This window comes from Leiobunum rupestre, chromosome 6 (genome assembly GCF_980474605.1).
Source record: "Leiobunum rupestre chromosome 6, qqLeiRupe1.1.hap1, whole genome shotgun sequence".
Lineage (NCBI taxonomy): Eukaryota > Metazoa > Arthropoda > Arachnida > Opiliones > Sclerosomatidae > Leiobunum > Leiobunum rupestre.
The window spans coordinates 67,553,803-67,570,019 of record NC_143389.1 but is presented as its reverse complement, the minus strand read 5'-3'; positions in this window follow the sequence as shown (position 1 = coordinate 67,570,019).

The following is a 16,217-nucleotide window of genomic DNA, read 5'->3' as shown; positions in this document are numbered from 1 at the left end:
CCCAAAAGTCGAGTGCGTCAATATCACTTTGTAGCGCTTGAGCGTCAGTTTGACCAGAAATGCCACGACCAATTTTATTATCATCCGCAAATAGCTTCAGAAAGGAGTTCTTAATTACAAGTGGCAGGTCATTAATAAAGATAATAAATAGTGTGGGACCCAACACCGAACCCTGCGGTACACCACTGGTCACATTACACCATGACGAAGAGACACCGTTTACCACAACACGCTGGGATCTATCCCTCAAAAAAACCGCTACCCAATCGACAATAATGGGGGGAACATCCAGGTCCAATAGTTTACGGATAAGTAACCATGGACACTGTATCTCTAACCGGACGGGAAAAGCTGTAGCTTCCACCATACAAAATCACCTGGCGCCGCCACCGTCTCTCTGTAAAGGGGGGAGGTTCAAGAATTTTGAAAGTTTCGGGCTGTCAAGGACATATAATTCGTCACGTGGTCGGCAAAACGTTCCGTTTGAAATGGGGGTTTACATTCTTTCGAAGGAAGTAGTTTACATCTGCCCCAATACTAGTTTTGGGTGACGTAGGAAACGCGACGATTGTATTAATAGTTGTAGACTAAACTAATGTTTGTTTCATTAGAAAACAGGGTAATTAAATACGGATCAGCTACCAAAGAGTGAGAAATGGCTTGTTTCAATAGAAAACAGAGTAATTAAATACGGAATAACTACAAAAGAAACAGAAATGTCTTATTTCAATGAAAAACAGGGAATGTACATTAGGAGAAGCTACAGAGAGACAAAGATCGCTGGTTTCAATGGAAAACAAGGTAATTAATTACGAATCAGCTGCAAAAGAACCAGAAATTGCTAACCTAACCTAACCTAACCTAACCTAAACCTTACCTAACTTAACAATGACAAATAGAAAACATTTTATAAGATAATAAGAAACTAAAATTGTAGTTTAGTCTACAACTATTAATACAATCGTCGCGTACCCTACGTCACCCAAAACTAGTATTGGGGCAGATGTAAACTACAGTCCTTTCGGATGACCTTGACGGCCCTGCGAATCGAGTACAGCCGACTATTTGAGGTAATACGAAGTAGGACGCAAACGGACAGTGAGGGGTACCTCTTTTGAGCTGCTTTTCCCGTCCGGTTAGAGATACAGTGTCCATGAAGTAACGCAGATCTAGATAAATAATGTCGACTTCTATATCCTGGCAGATTTATTTCACTGGGGGAAGAAACGTGTTCGGGGGGTAAAAACCGACTTTTCAGGGGCAAGAGGAGTTATCACACGCGGAACACTATTGCCCTCTATTGGCAAATTTCGAAACTATTATAAATAAAATACTGTCTGCCCTCTCGATAAATATTCAAACATTGTATTTTACGTTTTTAATACAGGCATAAAGTGTTTTTTAATTACTTACCGCTTGATAAATAACCAATAGACCTTTAAAAAATCGCACGCTGGTTTGTTTTAAATACACGTGGAGATTCGGTGGTCACGTGACGTTTTATTTGTCCCTGAGGTCGAAGCCAGCGCGTCCTTATGAGATAATCGCGAATTAACCCCATCTCTAGTTCCTACGGAACGTATAGTAAGCGGGAAATGAAAAGCGGCCCGAGAAGTGTCTTACAGTAATTCGGCCAAGCTCTCTCGTCCTGTTATTTAGAAGGTCCATGTCCTAGGCTTCGTGCGTCGTTTAAATTTTGATGTCAATTTGAAATTGAATGTAGGAAATTGAAAGGTTCAGCTATCTCGGAGGTGGGCAAAATATTTGAGAAGCTTTCCAAAATGAACGCTCATTTTTTTTTCTATGCTTGATCAATTGAGCTAATGCTCACGGTAAGCGATCAGATTTTCACTCTCTTAAACTGAGCGAGCTCTAGGCGAGCGCGTAATATACCTCTCAGTCAGTTATGGTTCACGGCGCGTTGAGAGAGATCGGCCGATCTGCCTTCTAGTCTTCTCATTTTTAAGAAATACTCCCTCTAGCGGCGTGGCGGTTGGTTCAGACGAAAGCTCTCACAACGCGTTGAGAGAGATCGGCCGATCTTCGAACGAGTCTTCTCATTTTTAAGAAATACTCCCTCTAGCGGCGTGGCGGTGGGTTCAGATGAGAGAGATGACGGCGCGCTGTGCAAGATGGCGCCGAGAGAGATAATATTTTTATCGCATTTGAACGCTACTATAGAAATTTCGTTGAAACGTTATAGCAATTTACCAAGTGATATAATGCAATATAAATATTGATTGATATTGCAATAGTCTCAGACAATGAAGCAAGCCACCGTACGTACGATACTTTTTACCTCTCCGAGGGGACTTTGTACCCTGGAGGGGTATTACAATCACCGTGTCTGTCTGTCTGTCCTGCGAACGCGTTCGCATTTTCCATGCAAAGGTTAATCATTGCGTACGCAGTTTCTCAAAATCTTTGCGTTCGCAGCTTCTCGAAGGGTTGGCAAAACCACCGTGTGACGGTGAGCGTTAACGGATTCATTTGCGGTTTCGTTTGGTTTGGATGGTGTTTTTTCGTTAAGAGGTGAAAGAAACTCAAAAGATTGCCGCTTTACGTACTCACGTGGAGAGAAGAATCCAAAGAATTAGGTGTTACCATATTTTTGATCGACCTATACTGATTAGTCTCACCCCGGTCATCAATGAAATTTGGTCTATATGTGCGGTATTGTCAAACTATCAAGCTCCAATAATTAAATACGCCGAAGATACTATGGTCTAGGTGACTACAGAATTTAAAGGGAATAGAACCAATCGGATTTTTTGTGGATCACCACAGTGGTGTAACCAGGATTTTTTCAGGGGGGGGGGCATTTGATTAACAAAATTTTGGACTGCTTAAGTTCTGATGACAAGGGCTTTTGATAATTAATTGGTAATATTGTGGGGTCTTCTATATTTACAATCGTAGCAACTACTTAGTTAAAGGGAATATAACCTGCAAAGCAATCTTTATGGAAGACCCCTACATTTTTAAAATTTCCCTGTACAGTGGCGCCAAACATTTCTAAAGCCTAAGGCAAGAACGGACAGAGCTGCAAACGTTGATGTTCCACACCAAATACCTGAGGTTATATTCCCTTTAAGAGATTAGGTATTGATGACTTTCCTGAACTTACTATTATGTGATATCTTTATGGCTGATATAGCCCAGTGTCATACTTGTTTAGTTTACTTATGTCATTGTGTATTGATTAACCTAAAACGTTAGATAAATATCCTTAGTTTTTAAATAAAGCTTTATTTCAATTTTAAAATTATTAAAGATTCTGATTTTCTTCAAATGCAGGTAATAAATCATTAAAATAAAACTTTTCTAATTTGGCAACCATGTTGTTAAAAAAATTTGGGTCAAATTTAATCCTGTGAATTATAATCCCTTTTGGGAAATAAACTACGAAATCACACCAACTAAACCCAGTCAGTCCTAGTTGTCCCATTACTTGGAAATGGTACTCGTGGGCTATTTTTAACATCGGTTTTGCATCAATAAGCTCAATATAAAAGGCCTTTTCATGACAAGCTTCACTAGGTAAAGCAGCGGCATAAGAATATGGACATTTGCATTCAACTAAACCTAAACTTTCGGATTCTTGAGGGTCAAAAACCACCCTATCGGGTGATGTACCCAGCCATGGTTTTTCTTGGGGTATAACAATCCCGCTATGGAAAGTTACCATTTGGTGCCCAAGATCCCACATTGCTTTCTCATATTTTAAAATGCCAATATCTTCATTCTTTATACCATATTTTATTGCACGTATTCGGCTTAACTCTGGAGGATTTATGAAAGACCTCAGGCTTGAATCTGTCCACTCGCTTTTCCTCTTTAAAATTTTACCAAAACAAGATGACGTAATTCTGTTTTTATGCAGAGAAAGCCATAATTTGCAATTTCTCTGAGAGCGGGTATTTTTTTCATAAAAGGCTGCCATTTCATTTAAACAAACAACCCCCTGAAAAATTACATTTTGAGCCTCAGTAAGAGGAAAATAATCACCATTGGCTTGGTAAGGCTTATCTAGCTTAAAAATGGGAAATACTATTTTTTCCTTATCACAGGCACATAATGAATGGATAACCTCGTAACCATTTTCTACGAAGCTTAACAGATAAGATGAAAATGCACGTTGTGAGGCTTCACCCATTTGGGTTTTCACCCATGGCAAATCATCATCTGTAACCATTAACGGGACATTGCTCGTATCTCCAGCTTCTATAAGTTCTGCTTTTAACTTGTCCATAGCTTTTTTTTCTTCGTCCTTGGTACGATAGCCAAAACGCCTAGCTTCATATAGTTTAGATTCTATTTTTTTGGAGTCTTTCCCTTCTTTAGGTGATTCCCAGTTGATATCAGCCAGTTTAAATGTAGCTATATTTTTCCCTCTTGGCCGATTCCAAGTTTGAGGTAACTCAGTGCATGATAAACTAGGGGGGGGGGGGCACTTCGTAACCAGATTTTTGCAGAAGAGCAATCAATCTCAATAGAGCTATACAGTGGTTACAACAACCTCCTTTTCCAGCTTTACATTCACATACAGTTTCTTTTATAGTAGCGTTGGGCCTAATTGCTGCCATTACCAGGTATGGTTTTCCTGTTTTCTTCATACTTCGATAACATTTTCCATTCACGAATGCGAGATTTTGCCTCCTACATATCAATATAAAAGAGAAATAAGATACCAAAATAATTCAGTAATCAGCTCAATAACACACCTATGAAACTGAGTTCCTATCGAAGAAGGGTCAACGTAGCCTTCAGTTAAAAATTTAAAACTTCTTTTAAATTGTCGTTGAGTAGAAGAGTTTAATTGATGGTATGACAAGATACTTTCCTCTGTTAAACGAGGCACTGCTCCCAAAGAATTGGAATAACCTACTATGGGGTAAATAACGACTCCATCGTTGCCATTTAACAAATTTTGAGCAAGCGGTGAACAAGGAGATCTGGGCTGAACAATAAAGTCTTAGACTCGAAGTAGAGGCTTTGGGGCTATCCATTTTATGGCTGTAAATGAACAATTATACAATTCAAATTAGCTAACGATTTTTTTTACCTTGACTTTTAACCCATTAATCATACTTACTCTTCTTCTGAACTTTGACTAGTATAGGGTATCACAGCATTCTTCAGAACTTTGACTAGTATAGTGTATCACAGCATTCTTCAGAACTTTGACTAGTATAGTGTATCACAGCATTCTTCAAAACTTTGACTAGTATAGTGTATCACAGCATTCTTCAGAACTTTGACTAGTATAGTGTATCACAGCATTCTTCAAAACTTTGACTAGTATAGGGTATCACAGCATTCTTCAGAACTTTGACTAGTATAGTGTATCACAGCATTCTTCAAAACTTTGACTAGTATAGGGTATCACAGCATTCTTCAGAACTTTGACTAGTATAGTGTATCACAGCATTCTTCAAAACTTTGACTAGTTAAGTGTATCACAGCTAAATAATTACCAAACAGATTAGTTCAAAATAAATTTAAAATATTTCATAAATAAAATATCATACCTTAATGTCTGATTTAGGCTTCGTTAAAGAACTCCAAGATTTAACACTCACAGCAAAGATCCTGGCAGTTATAGAGATGCGAAACTCCCTATACCCTAAGCAAACCATTTTTTTTCAAATTTTTGCCGATCGCAGCGACGCCTGTACGTGGGGAGTAATCGCAGAGATCCTAGGATTGTTACCGTTGTTTACAATTTTTGCGTCTCTCGGCTTGAAACGGGCGCTTCCTTCCGGCCGAAGGGCGGCGCTGATGCTTGCATTTTTTTGTCAGGTTTTCGGCGGAGTTTCGCATCTCTATAACTGCCAGGATCTCTGCTCACAGTGTGAACCATCAACATCGAAATGCTATTTAAGTCTTTGCGTCATAAGCAGACGGTAGGAAAAAAAACGGATGTTCCGTCCAAGGCCAGTGCTGCCAGCTAAACTATTGGAATGCGAACCCCCCACTATTGACATGGGTCTATACGTAATAACTTCGTTTTCCTAACGTTATTCCATGCACAAATCAACGTACTGGCCTCGAAAATATTGGTACTGTTCAAAAAATCTTGTTCATCAAGATTTGATTTAAGGTTTCTTGACAAATGTTAAAATGATATATCAAAATTTGTTTGAATAGGCTTACGTTAATTTGGTATGCCAAAATTTATCTAGGCATGCATTGATACAAACACTGGACGCAGCAAAAGCTTGGTAATCGCTTAAATCGCGTTAAGATAGACTTCGCCGCAATCTCATACCAAAGAATTCTTTGCTCATACACTAGGATAAGGTTGTATCAAAACAGTAACTAAATAGGGGAAGTGGCCCTTTAGTTGGGTTTGGTGAGGCGTCACTTCTTCGGACTTTTTGCGCTTTTTTGCCGTAAATCCTGTTAGATATCCATTAATTAGTTTAAAATTAGGGTAAGCGGTTTTTTAAACAATGCATTCATCCGCGATTTTCCGTGGAAAATGAGTTCGATGTCAATGGAAGACTTGCACGTGCCAAAAGTAAAAAGGACCCTTTCCTCTATTTACTTCTGGATATATCATCATCTTATTCTTGCATTTTTTTAAAGGTTTCTGCACTTTGTAAACTTATTAATATTATCAAGAATGTATCTAGCTAGATATATTCATGATATTATATAAACGGCGAGATTTAAATAAATCTGAAATCCACTAATATATGTCTTATACGAAAGACGTATTTACTCGCAACATATACTTTCGTAGACTCCCACTAATTATTCAAAATTAGTTTCGTAAAAATATTTTTAAACGAATATGGCGCAGCTATCCTAATCTAGGGTCGTTATATTTCTTCTCTCGTGGACAATGACGTTAATACGGGGTCCTATGCGAGACCTTTTATTTTTATATTTGACTATTTTGATAATATATTTTTTTATCTTTAATCGAAAGTCTTTCCCACTTACAACTACCTTTATTCATACAATAATTGTTCGAAATTAGGCGTCATAATGCAACTCGATTTTCATTAAATCACATCAGAATTTCGAGGTGATTATTTAATGAGAGAAAAAGGTATTGAAATTTGAATTTCCCGATTTCGTAGGCCCGTTAGTATAACCTGTTAAAACCTTTTTTTACTAAAAACTTAACTCAAACTTTAATTAAAATATAAAAACCGTATACTTTAAAGAATAGATAAAAACGCCCTTAATTATAGATTTAAAACAATAGTATAAGGAACAACTTTGAAATACGATAAAAAAGATAATGTATCGGGTATATAAACTAGTGTAGAGATTCAGTTCATACCTCCAATATGTAACGATTTTAAAACTTGTAAATAAATATTTTGTTGATTTTAGTTTTTTCCCGTCAAAGCGTCAAATAAACGATTAGTTAGCCCACAGTCGCCATTACAAAGTTTCAGAGGTGTTTCAGTCCGCCTTTACGTTATACGCTCTCCCACTCTTCAATCTATTTCACATAACCATAGGATAAATATGGATATTTCATTATAAACCTCGGTATATAGTGCAGCTCACACTGTACAAATAATTCAGTCACTTAATTGTATCCAACCAATTGTAATCAAGAAATTTTCATAGTGTGAACAGAATAAGTGCAACAATTGTTTAAAATTTTCTGTTCACACTGTACATTTTTCTTGCATACCAATAGTTGGATACAATTAAACGGCTCAATTAATTGTATAGTGTGAACTGGGCTTAACTTTAACGAAATTTACATGATATTTCAAAGATTATTATTTTGTGACCCCTTATAATTTTGTGGCAGCTGTGCCCCCCCCTCCCCCCTTTAACTCAGAGCAGTCTTCTCTTTTTATTCTAAAAGAACTCGTCAAGAACCAAAAAAGGATTGTCTCTCAACCTACTAGTTAACTATCTATTTATAGAGAGCAAGGCCAAAGTTGTTAATTGATTTTCAGACATACATGTAGTTGTTCTTAAAACTTAATCATAAATTTAAATATGTGGCCCCTTAATTATAAAAATGTAGCCCTTTTAATATAAATCTGTGGCCAATCTCAGAAATGACCACCCTTAGCGCCGCTACTGAATTTTTGGTTGCGATTAAATATAATTTGAAACCTAGTTACAGGAACGTGCATCCCGCACTGTCAAAAAATGGGTTCACTCATATATTTTACATTTTAGTTAACTTCGTGGTTAGATCTACTGACTGCACTGGCCCTGACCATTCTATCAATAGAGTAGACAAAATCAGAGCTGGTCAGATAAAACCTAGACTTCTGCTTGTTACCCTTTAAGTTTACTTCCCGCCGAACAAATACCCTGGTGGTAAGCCAACCGCGGAACACGTTGGCCTACCACCATGGTATTTGTTTGGCAGGAAAGTTAATTTAAATGGTAACAGGCAGAAGAAAACCTAGGCTTTTAAGTACGGCCATCTGCGAGCTATATTTAATATATAATATGTGTCGAGATTTTGTAAGATTGACTGTTTTCGGAAAATCGACATATGCTTCATTACAGAGAATAGGCCTGAATAGTAGATAAAATTAAATTTATTCGTCGTTCCCGAAATATAATTTATGTATTAAATGTCACTTGTATACATTCTATATTCGTTGATTTCGAGTTGGTACCATCAAATGTGAAAATAGATCCGCGTGTACTTCATTTAATTTCTTGGTATTTTTTTATATAAAAAAGCCACTCGTATACGAATAAAAGAGAAATCATAGAATTTTCCAAAAGTCTGCTCGCCGCTTTGTAAGCGGTCCGGCGTAAACAAACTTCGGCGTCCCTCAGTGGGATCAAGACCCGCGTCGAGCTAGCGTTCAAATGCGATAAAAATATTATATCTCTCTTGCACAGCGCGCCGTCATCTCTCTCATCTGAACCCACCGCCACGCCGCTAGAGGGAGTATTTCTTAAAAATGAGAAGACTCGTTCGAAGATCGGCCGATCTCTCTCAACGCGTTGTGAGAGCTTTCGTCTGAACCCACCGCCACGCCGCTAGAGGGAGTATTTCTTAAAAATGAGAAGACTAGAAGGCAGATCGGCCGATCTCTCTCAACGCGCCGTGAACCATAACTGACTGAGAGGTATATTACGCGCTCGCCTAGAGCTCGCTCAGTTTGGCAAGTTTCTGAGCCAGATCAGCAGACCTTCGAATTTGAGATTCTCGCTCGTTGTGAGGTTATTTTCAAAAACGAGCACTCACAATTTTTGCCCATTTCGCGATAGGTGGCGCTGCAGCGTTACGTTTTTTCGAAGTAGCGAGTACTACTAGCGAGTAGCGCGCCTATGATATAGCGTCTACTACTGTCAAATTCGAGTAAAATGCCTAACTCTAGTCATTGCATTGTTTTACCATGGAGAAAACACTAAACAATGTGAAATAAAAATAAAGCATTAACCTTTTATAGCTTCTATTTCATACATCATAGCCATAGAAATCGGATAACAAACTAGAACGATTTTTAAAATTTTGTCGCGTGGTGATTAGAACCCTGCCTTTGCCCATGCTTTTCGTTTGGCTTGCAACGAAAGTTACGCCATCGGCGCCGCACTGGTGAACTAACACTCTATTTCGCATAAGATTAAATGGCCGACTTTAGTTTGCTGCTAACGCGGTCTTTTTGACATCTTTAAAGCGACTTATGTTTAATTAAAGTTGAAGAATGGCTCAAATCTGCGTAATTAAATCGTGTAAAGCCGCATTCACACTATCCAACTTTAGTCACCAGACTATATCTGTCTGACTAGTCAATCCGACTAGTCAGGTCAGCTTTCGCGTTCATACTATCCAACTAGTCAACTTGGTGTTGGATGCTTTTTGTCGGGTAGTTGAGTTCGAACGTTAGACGCATGAGGTCGTTTATATATCATTAACCAATCAGAGAAAGGAAATTTAGGTAGAAGCTGTCTGCTTGTTTTTCTGATTTGGGAATGTTGGCTTTGGCTCAATATTGTGGCTGGTTAAATTTATTGTTTTGAGTGATAATAAATATGGAGTCTGATGAATAAAAGAAAATTGCTTAATTAGGTAATTTTTTGATCGTAAATAAACAAAGGGTGAAAAAAGAACGAACAATTAGATTAATTCTGTTATAATTAAAAAGGGAAAGAAATAGTTATAAAACTTACGGTTTCTTTTACTATCAATCTTTCTCCACACAAGGATCAATATGTCGAAAAGTTTATTAAAAAAGCCTAAATTTAACGTCGTCAGCTCACTGCGATTTCACACGTGATCGCATTGAAGTCACTTTTTATCGGTTTTTATTGGCCATAGAAATCTTATACTCCTACCTAGAATGCTCCAGTCTACGGGAGAACCTGACGCCAAGTCATTTTGTAGCAACGACTAATGATTATATAGTCTTTGCTTAAGCTTCAGCCAATCAGCGGCCATTAATTGACTACGGCAAGTCGCTAGCGCCATAGCATGGCGGTTAAAAATAGTAGAAGCTCAGAGGATTTTTACAGGATCCATCCGATCCAAGCTCGCAGAATTCCCATAGGTTTTTGCTGGAATTTTTCACATGAACCACTTCAACGTTTTTGGATTTTTATATAATAAGTGTTAAGATTTTTTGAACTTTTAGTTTTGTTTTCATATTTACTTATTATAAGGAATATTTAAATACCATTGTGAGGAAGATAAATAAGATTTCGTTTAGGTTCGCTTTGAAAATATTTAAGCCTAGGCCTGACATAGGCCCAACTTTTAAAATATAAGGCAATGCCAATTGCAGTTTTGGGAGAAACAGTGACTGAAGGTCCTTAGTATTAACCTTTGTATTTAAAGGTTATTTAACATTTAAAGTAAGTAAAATTATATTTATTATTTTGTTTGTAGAAACTTAGATAAACAAAAACATTATGAAAGAGTAATTATATCCCACTAAAAATACATTACACTAAAGAATGACACTTATGAGGAATTGACGACAGTCATTGAATTAAACAGCAACAATCATACTGATAATTGTCTAATTTTTCAAAACTTTACCTTCTATTTAATAATATGCTTTTTCTCTGAGAAGCTTAGCCAAGATAAATGTCTCGCTCTCTGCTTAAATTCAACATTCCACTGTTAAACAACATAAGAGATGGTACTCAACGAAGACCGATATTTACAATGTTAAATAAAGTATTTTTTTAAAAAACGGATATTGCAGTAATTATAGTCCTGAGTTGTTGTTCCACTAGGCTCACTGAACTTCCTGAAGTAACTTTTACCAAATCATCAATTTGAAAGCCCGCCGTTGGTTAACATTTCAAATTCCCTCCAGGCTTAAGGAAACCCAAACTTTTACCTGTACAACGACACATTACCGTGGAAATGAAACATCGAGGAGCCATAACAACAAACAACGCAATAGTTATCCAAAACGTTTGCATATAAGAGAAAAATCTTTACGAGTAAAGAAACAGCTACCATGTTTAAAAACTACATTAAACTCGATCACGGCCTCCTGCATGCGCGGGGGTTCTCAAGGTGACGTAATCTAAAATCGAATTATTATTTTCAGTAACTCAAACTAGATGGCAACGAGTCGTTGGCGTAGTCACTCTTTGAATCGTGATTGGCTGATAATGATGAAACCTCCGAAAATGCAATTGGCCCATTTTGTATTTATACGGAATCATTCTACGTTATAAGATTTCTATGCTATTGGCTGCTGCCACCTGACTAGCTAGTCTGCCTGATTTTAATCGCCTCTCTTCCCGATTCAAAGTCGGAAGCTTCCCCGACAAAAATCTTATCAGCTGAAGCATTCACATTACCGGACTTGTCTGTCAGACAAAAATCGGGCAGCTTGTCAGCTGACAAAAGTTGGATAGTGTGAATTAGCCTTAAGAGTAAATACACAAAAGAAAACATATCTTTTCACAGGTTAGTGTTAGAAATAGTTTTCTTTTTACCATAATTTCCAATCGTTAAGAACGCACTAGAAAACGAGTTTCTTTCAAATCATAGAAAGCTAGTTTTTTTTTAAATAAAAAATGAAGAATGCTTCAAAATCGCGTAATTAAATATTTTAGGAGTAATTTCTCAAACAAAAACATATCTTTTCACAGGTTACTGTTAAAAATAGTTGTTTTACGTGCAATGGTTTATCACGAATATCTACGTTAGTATTGTATGTACGGCTATAAATTCGAACATTAGGACCCGGCTATTTCCTACAAAAAACGTTCTATGAACATTTTACATACGAGAAATCGTTGTGTCGTATTCGTGATATAACGTTGTGCCCGAAACGCGTCTTAATATTTCGTTTAAAATTTACCACCCCGATAACTCTTGTTATTTCTGCAATAAATCGCTTGAAAATGAAGCTATTGTGAAGGTTGTGTGAGATAAAATGATGGGAAAGTCGGAATAATGGGTCCCTTCAATTTAAGTTCATATTGGCTGCCGTAAGGATTAAATTCACAAGACCAGTATCAATGCTTTGAAAAGAAAACACGACACCGATGAGACTGTTCGACATGTAGAACGCGAGCGAATCAAACGTATATTAAATTATATTTAATACTTTAAATCTGAAAACCTACTATAAACTAAGTATTATTTGTAGTTAGGCCTATGCGACCAATGTAAAATACCCAAAGAAACAGTGAAGAAAAATTTAACATTTGGATATGAACTAGCTAGGTAACATCATAAGGATTTTTTGTACAAGTTGAAACACGAATATTCTACCAGGATTCTACGAAACTAATTTCGGAGATGTTTATTTAATTTGAAGACAAAAAAATAAATCTTTAATACGATTTCAAAACCGGCACGCATTTCTAACCAAGTCCCAACGAACACGCGGACGAAATTTTGACTACGGTGTCCGCTAGGTGTCTCTAGTATCTTATGTCCGAATCGACCATATTCCTATTTACGCCAAGCGGTGAAAAGGGGGAAGCTCATCGGGGGACAATGGAGTTTTTGTGCGGGCCTAATAGGTTCAGAGGGCTCTGACCGATTATTGAGTAGTCTCTGATCGTAGATTGTTAAAATGGCGGCGTAGTTACACTCGACGTTTGTTTTGACAGTTTTTTCGACTGTTTCCATTACAAATTTTTGTCGTACGATAAAGATAAGTTATTTATTTTATTCTTTTATACTTGCACTTTACTTGGAATAAGATTCTAGGGTGAAATTCGATTTCTATCGTTTTCCCCCCAAGGTATTTTCCTTAAGCCTAGGCAAATATTGCATGAACTATAGGGTTATTTAAGCTTGGATTAACAATAGGACTACTATTATTATAAAACCCTTTTTGTCTTATTATAAATTGCAAACTTAGATTTTTTTAAACTTAACTGTTTTTGGCTTAAGATCTTTTAATATTTAAGTCTTAAGGTATTTTGCAATGTTGTAGAATGGTTAAAGTATGCTGTGTGGTATGATGTCATAGCGACACCAGGGGCACGTCAAAATTCTAAGAATTCTTCCCTTGATAGTGAGAATTCTCACTTCTCAAAATTTTGACGGTCCTTCTCACAGGAGGTGACGTAATCTCTTCTCACGAGTTCTCTTGAGAAGAGTGAGAATGCCTCCGAGCATTCTCACTCGGTCAAATTACAAATAAAAATGGCAGCTAATATTCTAATAAGTTTACTTGATGCTGAAGAAAATAAACAAAATTATATTTTTGTTAACGAAAATTAATTTCAGAGAATATAGAATGGTTAGTTAATTTTCTATGAAACCTTCCCTTTTAAATTATAAATAAAATCTTTTCTTCCTTCATATATTGTCGTGAAATCGTGTAAAAATAATATTTATTGTCAAAGGCTTAGTTTACTACGTTCGTGGGATTATCGTAACTTCGTAAGCCGCCATCTTTAGAAGAGCCTTTTTACATTTGACGCATTTTAGCGAGTTCTCACGGGGAGAAAAATTCTCACGAAGAAATCTTCTCAAGAGAAGAATTCCTTCTCAGAATTTTGACGCGGCCCAGGGAACAGTCCACAAAATCATTATTTCTTTCAGTTTCCAACTGATGAAGATGTTAGAATGAAATGGGCAGAAGCGTGATAATGTAGCCATACAACAACTGGTGTTTTGCACAATACATATTTTATTAAAAAGCTAATGTGGTAGAGAAATTTAAAAAAATTTGAGAAATCAGAATTTAAGTTTCGATTGTTTTTTTATTTTCAAATATTGTGATACTATGTACAAAATGAAGCAAAATAAAATATTTAGTTTTCCAAATGTATATTTACTTCTCATCAAGCACTTCTTTAGTTTTACCCTCCTGGCCAATGTATGATACGCAGGCTGCCTCGGGCAACAAAAATTGGTAGAAAGCACAAAATTGTTCATAGGATGGAAATCCAGTATAAAATGTAATTGTTTTATCGCTGCATAGAAATTTATTTTAAGTCAATTTCCCCTTTTTGCCTCAGTTTTAAAAACAAATTGGTACTTTAAGTTGCCAGTGATATAGTACTATAATAGTCAGATCCAATACATATTGGGAATCAATAATTGGTTCTTCAGCTTGTGGGATGGGATTTTCCAAGTCCTTGATAGAAATGTTTCCTGATCATCACTACTGTTCCATGGTTTCATGGACTAATTAATTAGACCATGATGGTTTTATAGTGGCTTTAATAATTCTATTTCATGCATTATATGCCCAGGCCACGGCCCACTGCGCATGCGCTCGCGTTCTCTCGCCCCATAGCGGCCCGCTCAATCAGCCCAAAATAGAGAATGCCATTTGTGGCCGCTACGTAGGCTGGAGCGCTATAATCTGACCCCTCTTTAACATTGAATCCTACGGAGATATGTGGTTTTTTGATTTATTATGAAAAAGATTAAGAATTAATAGGCATTTTCAAGGAAATGAATGGTAAATCAACTCTTTTTATACGTTTTAATCACTTTTTCAAAATTTTTACGTTTGTTTTTCCCGCCGAAAATAATATTTTAAAATCACCAGATGTCAGATGCTCTCGCTACTGAGTCAGCTGTTACAGTTGACAACACGTCGATGAAAAAGACTGCTTGGATAATCACAATTAACGCTTGTAGCTAAGCCAATAGCAAATATTTTAATAACTGGGAAATGGAAAGTAAGTTATTATTTAAATATTTACAATCCATAATGTGGAGAAGTTTAAACAAAGTTATTATTTATCTGTTTCCAGGAATGACTGCCATAAATGTTGTATTGGACATTTCACATTTGGAGAAACTTTATCGTTTGAGGCTTAAAACTAAGTTCTTTAAGTTTCTCGTAACAAGCTGAAATTTAACCGTGTTATATTATCAACTAAAGGTGGAATTATTTTGTCACAGATAAATTTGCAGAAGTTGAAGCATGAGTGTCATTGCAATCACACTGTAAAAGAGGACATTTAGAAAGTTTCGGCAAATTGTTACAAATTCCAGGAGTTTCTCGTAAATATGGAATCGCTCCCTCTATGAAGGTCATAACAATTGAGATAATCAAACAAACTTCTGCTTTGGATATTTTAAACCACCTCTGTCTGATAGTTGAATTAAATCAAGGAGCGGAGAGTAGTAAATCCCCAATTCGAAATTTGATTCGTTTAATCAATAAATCTAATATTTGTTTGAATTTGGTTACTTGATTTTAAGAGGCAAGAAAATGACTAAACATTATTTACATTTTTGAGGGACTACTAATTTTTAATTTCAGGTCAGTATATCCCACCCCCAAGGGTCTAGAGACGCCAGTGCATTTATAACCAAATTGTTTACAGGTTCTTTGAAAATGTCAAGCCCCACAATTGTCTGTTAGAGATGAATTCTGTACCTTTATCTGTGTCACTAAAGTGTAAACTGCATACTACACTTGATGCTGATGTGTCATTTATTTTGTAATTATCACGTGATGTGATATGATTTTCAGCCATCTTTCTCACAGAATTTCATCACTTTTTTAGATTTGCAATAAGGAACGCAAAAGCATTTTAATCTTGTTAAGTAAGGGTAACTAAATTGTTGAATAAAAATTACTTAATTTCTAATTACCTGTAAACTGTATTATTACATTTCAATAGTTTGTATAATCTAGTGAATCCATTGACTTATTGATAAATGAAATTCGAAACCATATAAATATATGTCGGAACTTATTCTTAAAAGGGTTTCAAACAATGTAAATCTTAGAACATGTTTATAATAAAAATGAAAAAATTCCACCTAAATAAACATTTTATTTTCTTTAGAAGATAATGAAAATTATATAGTTATA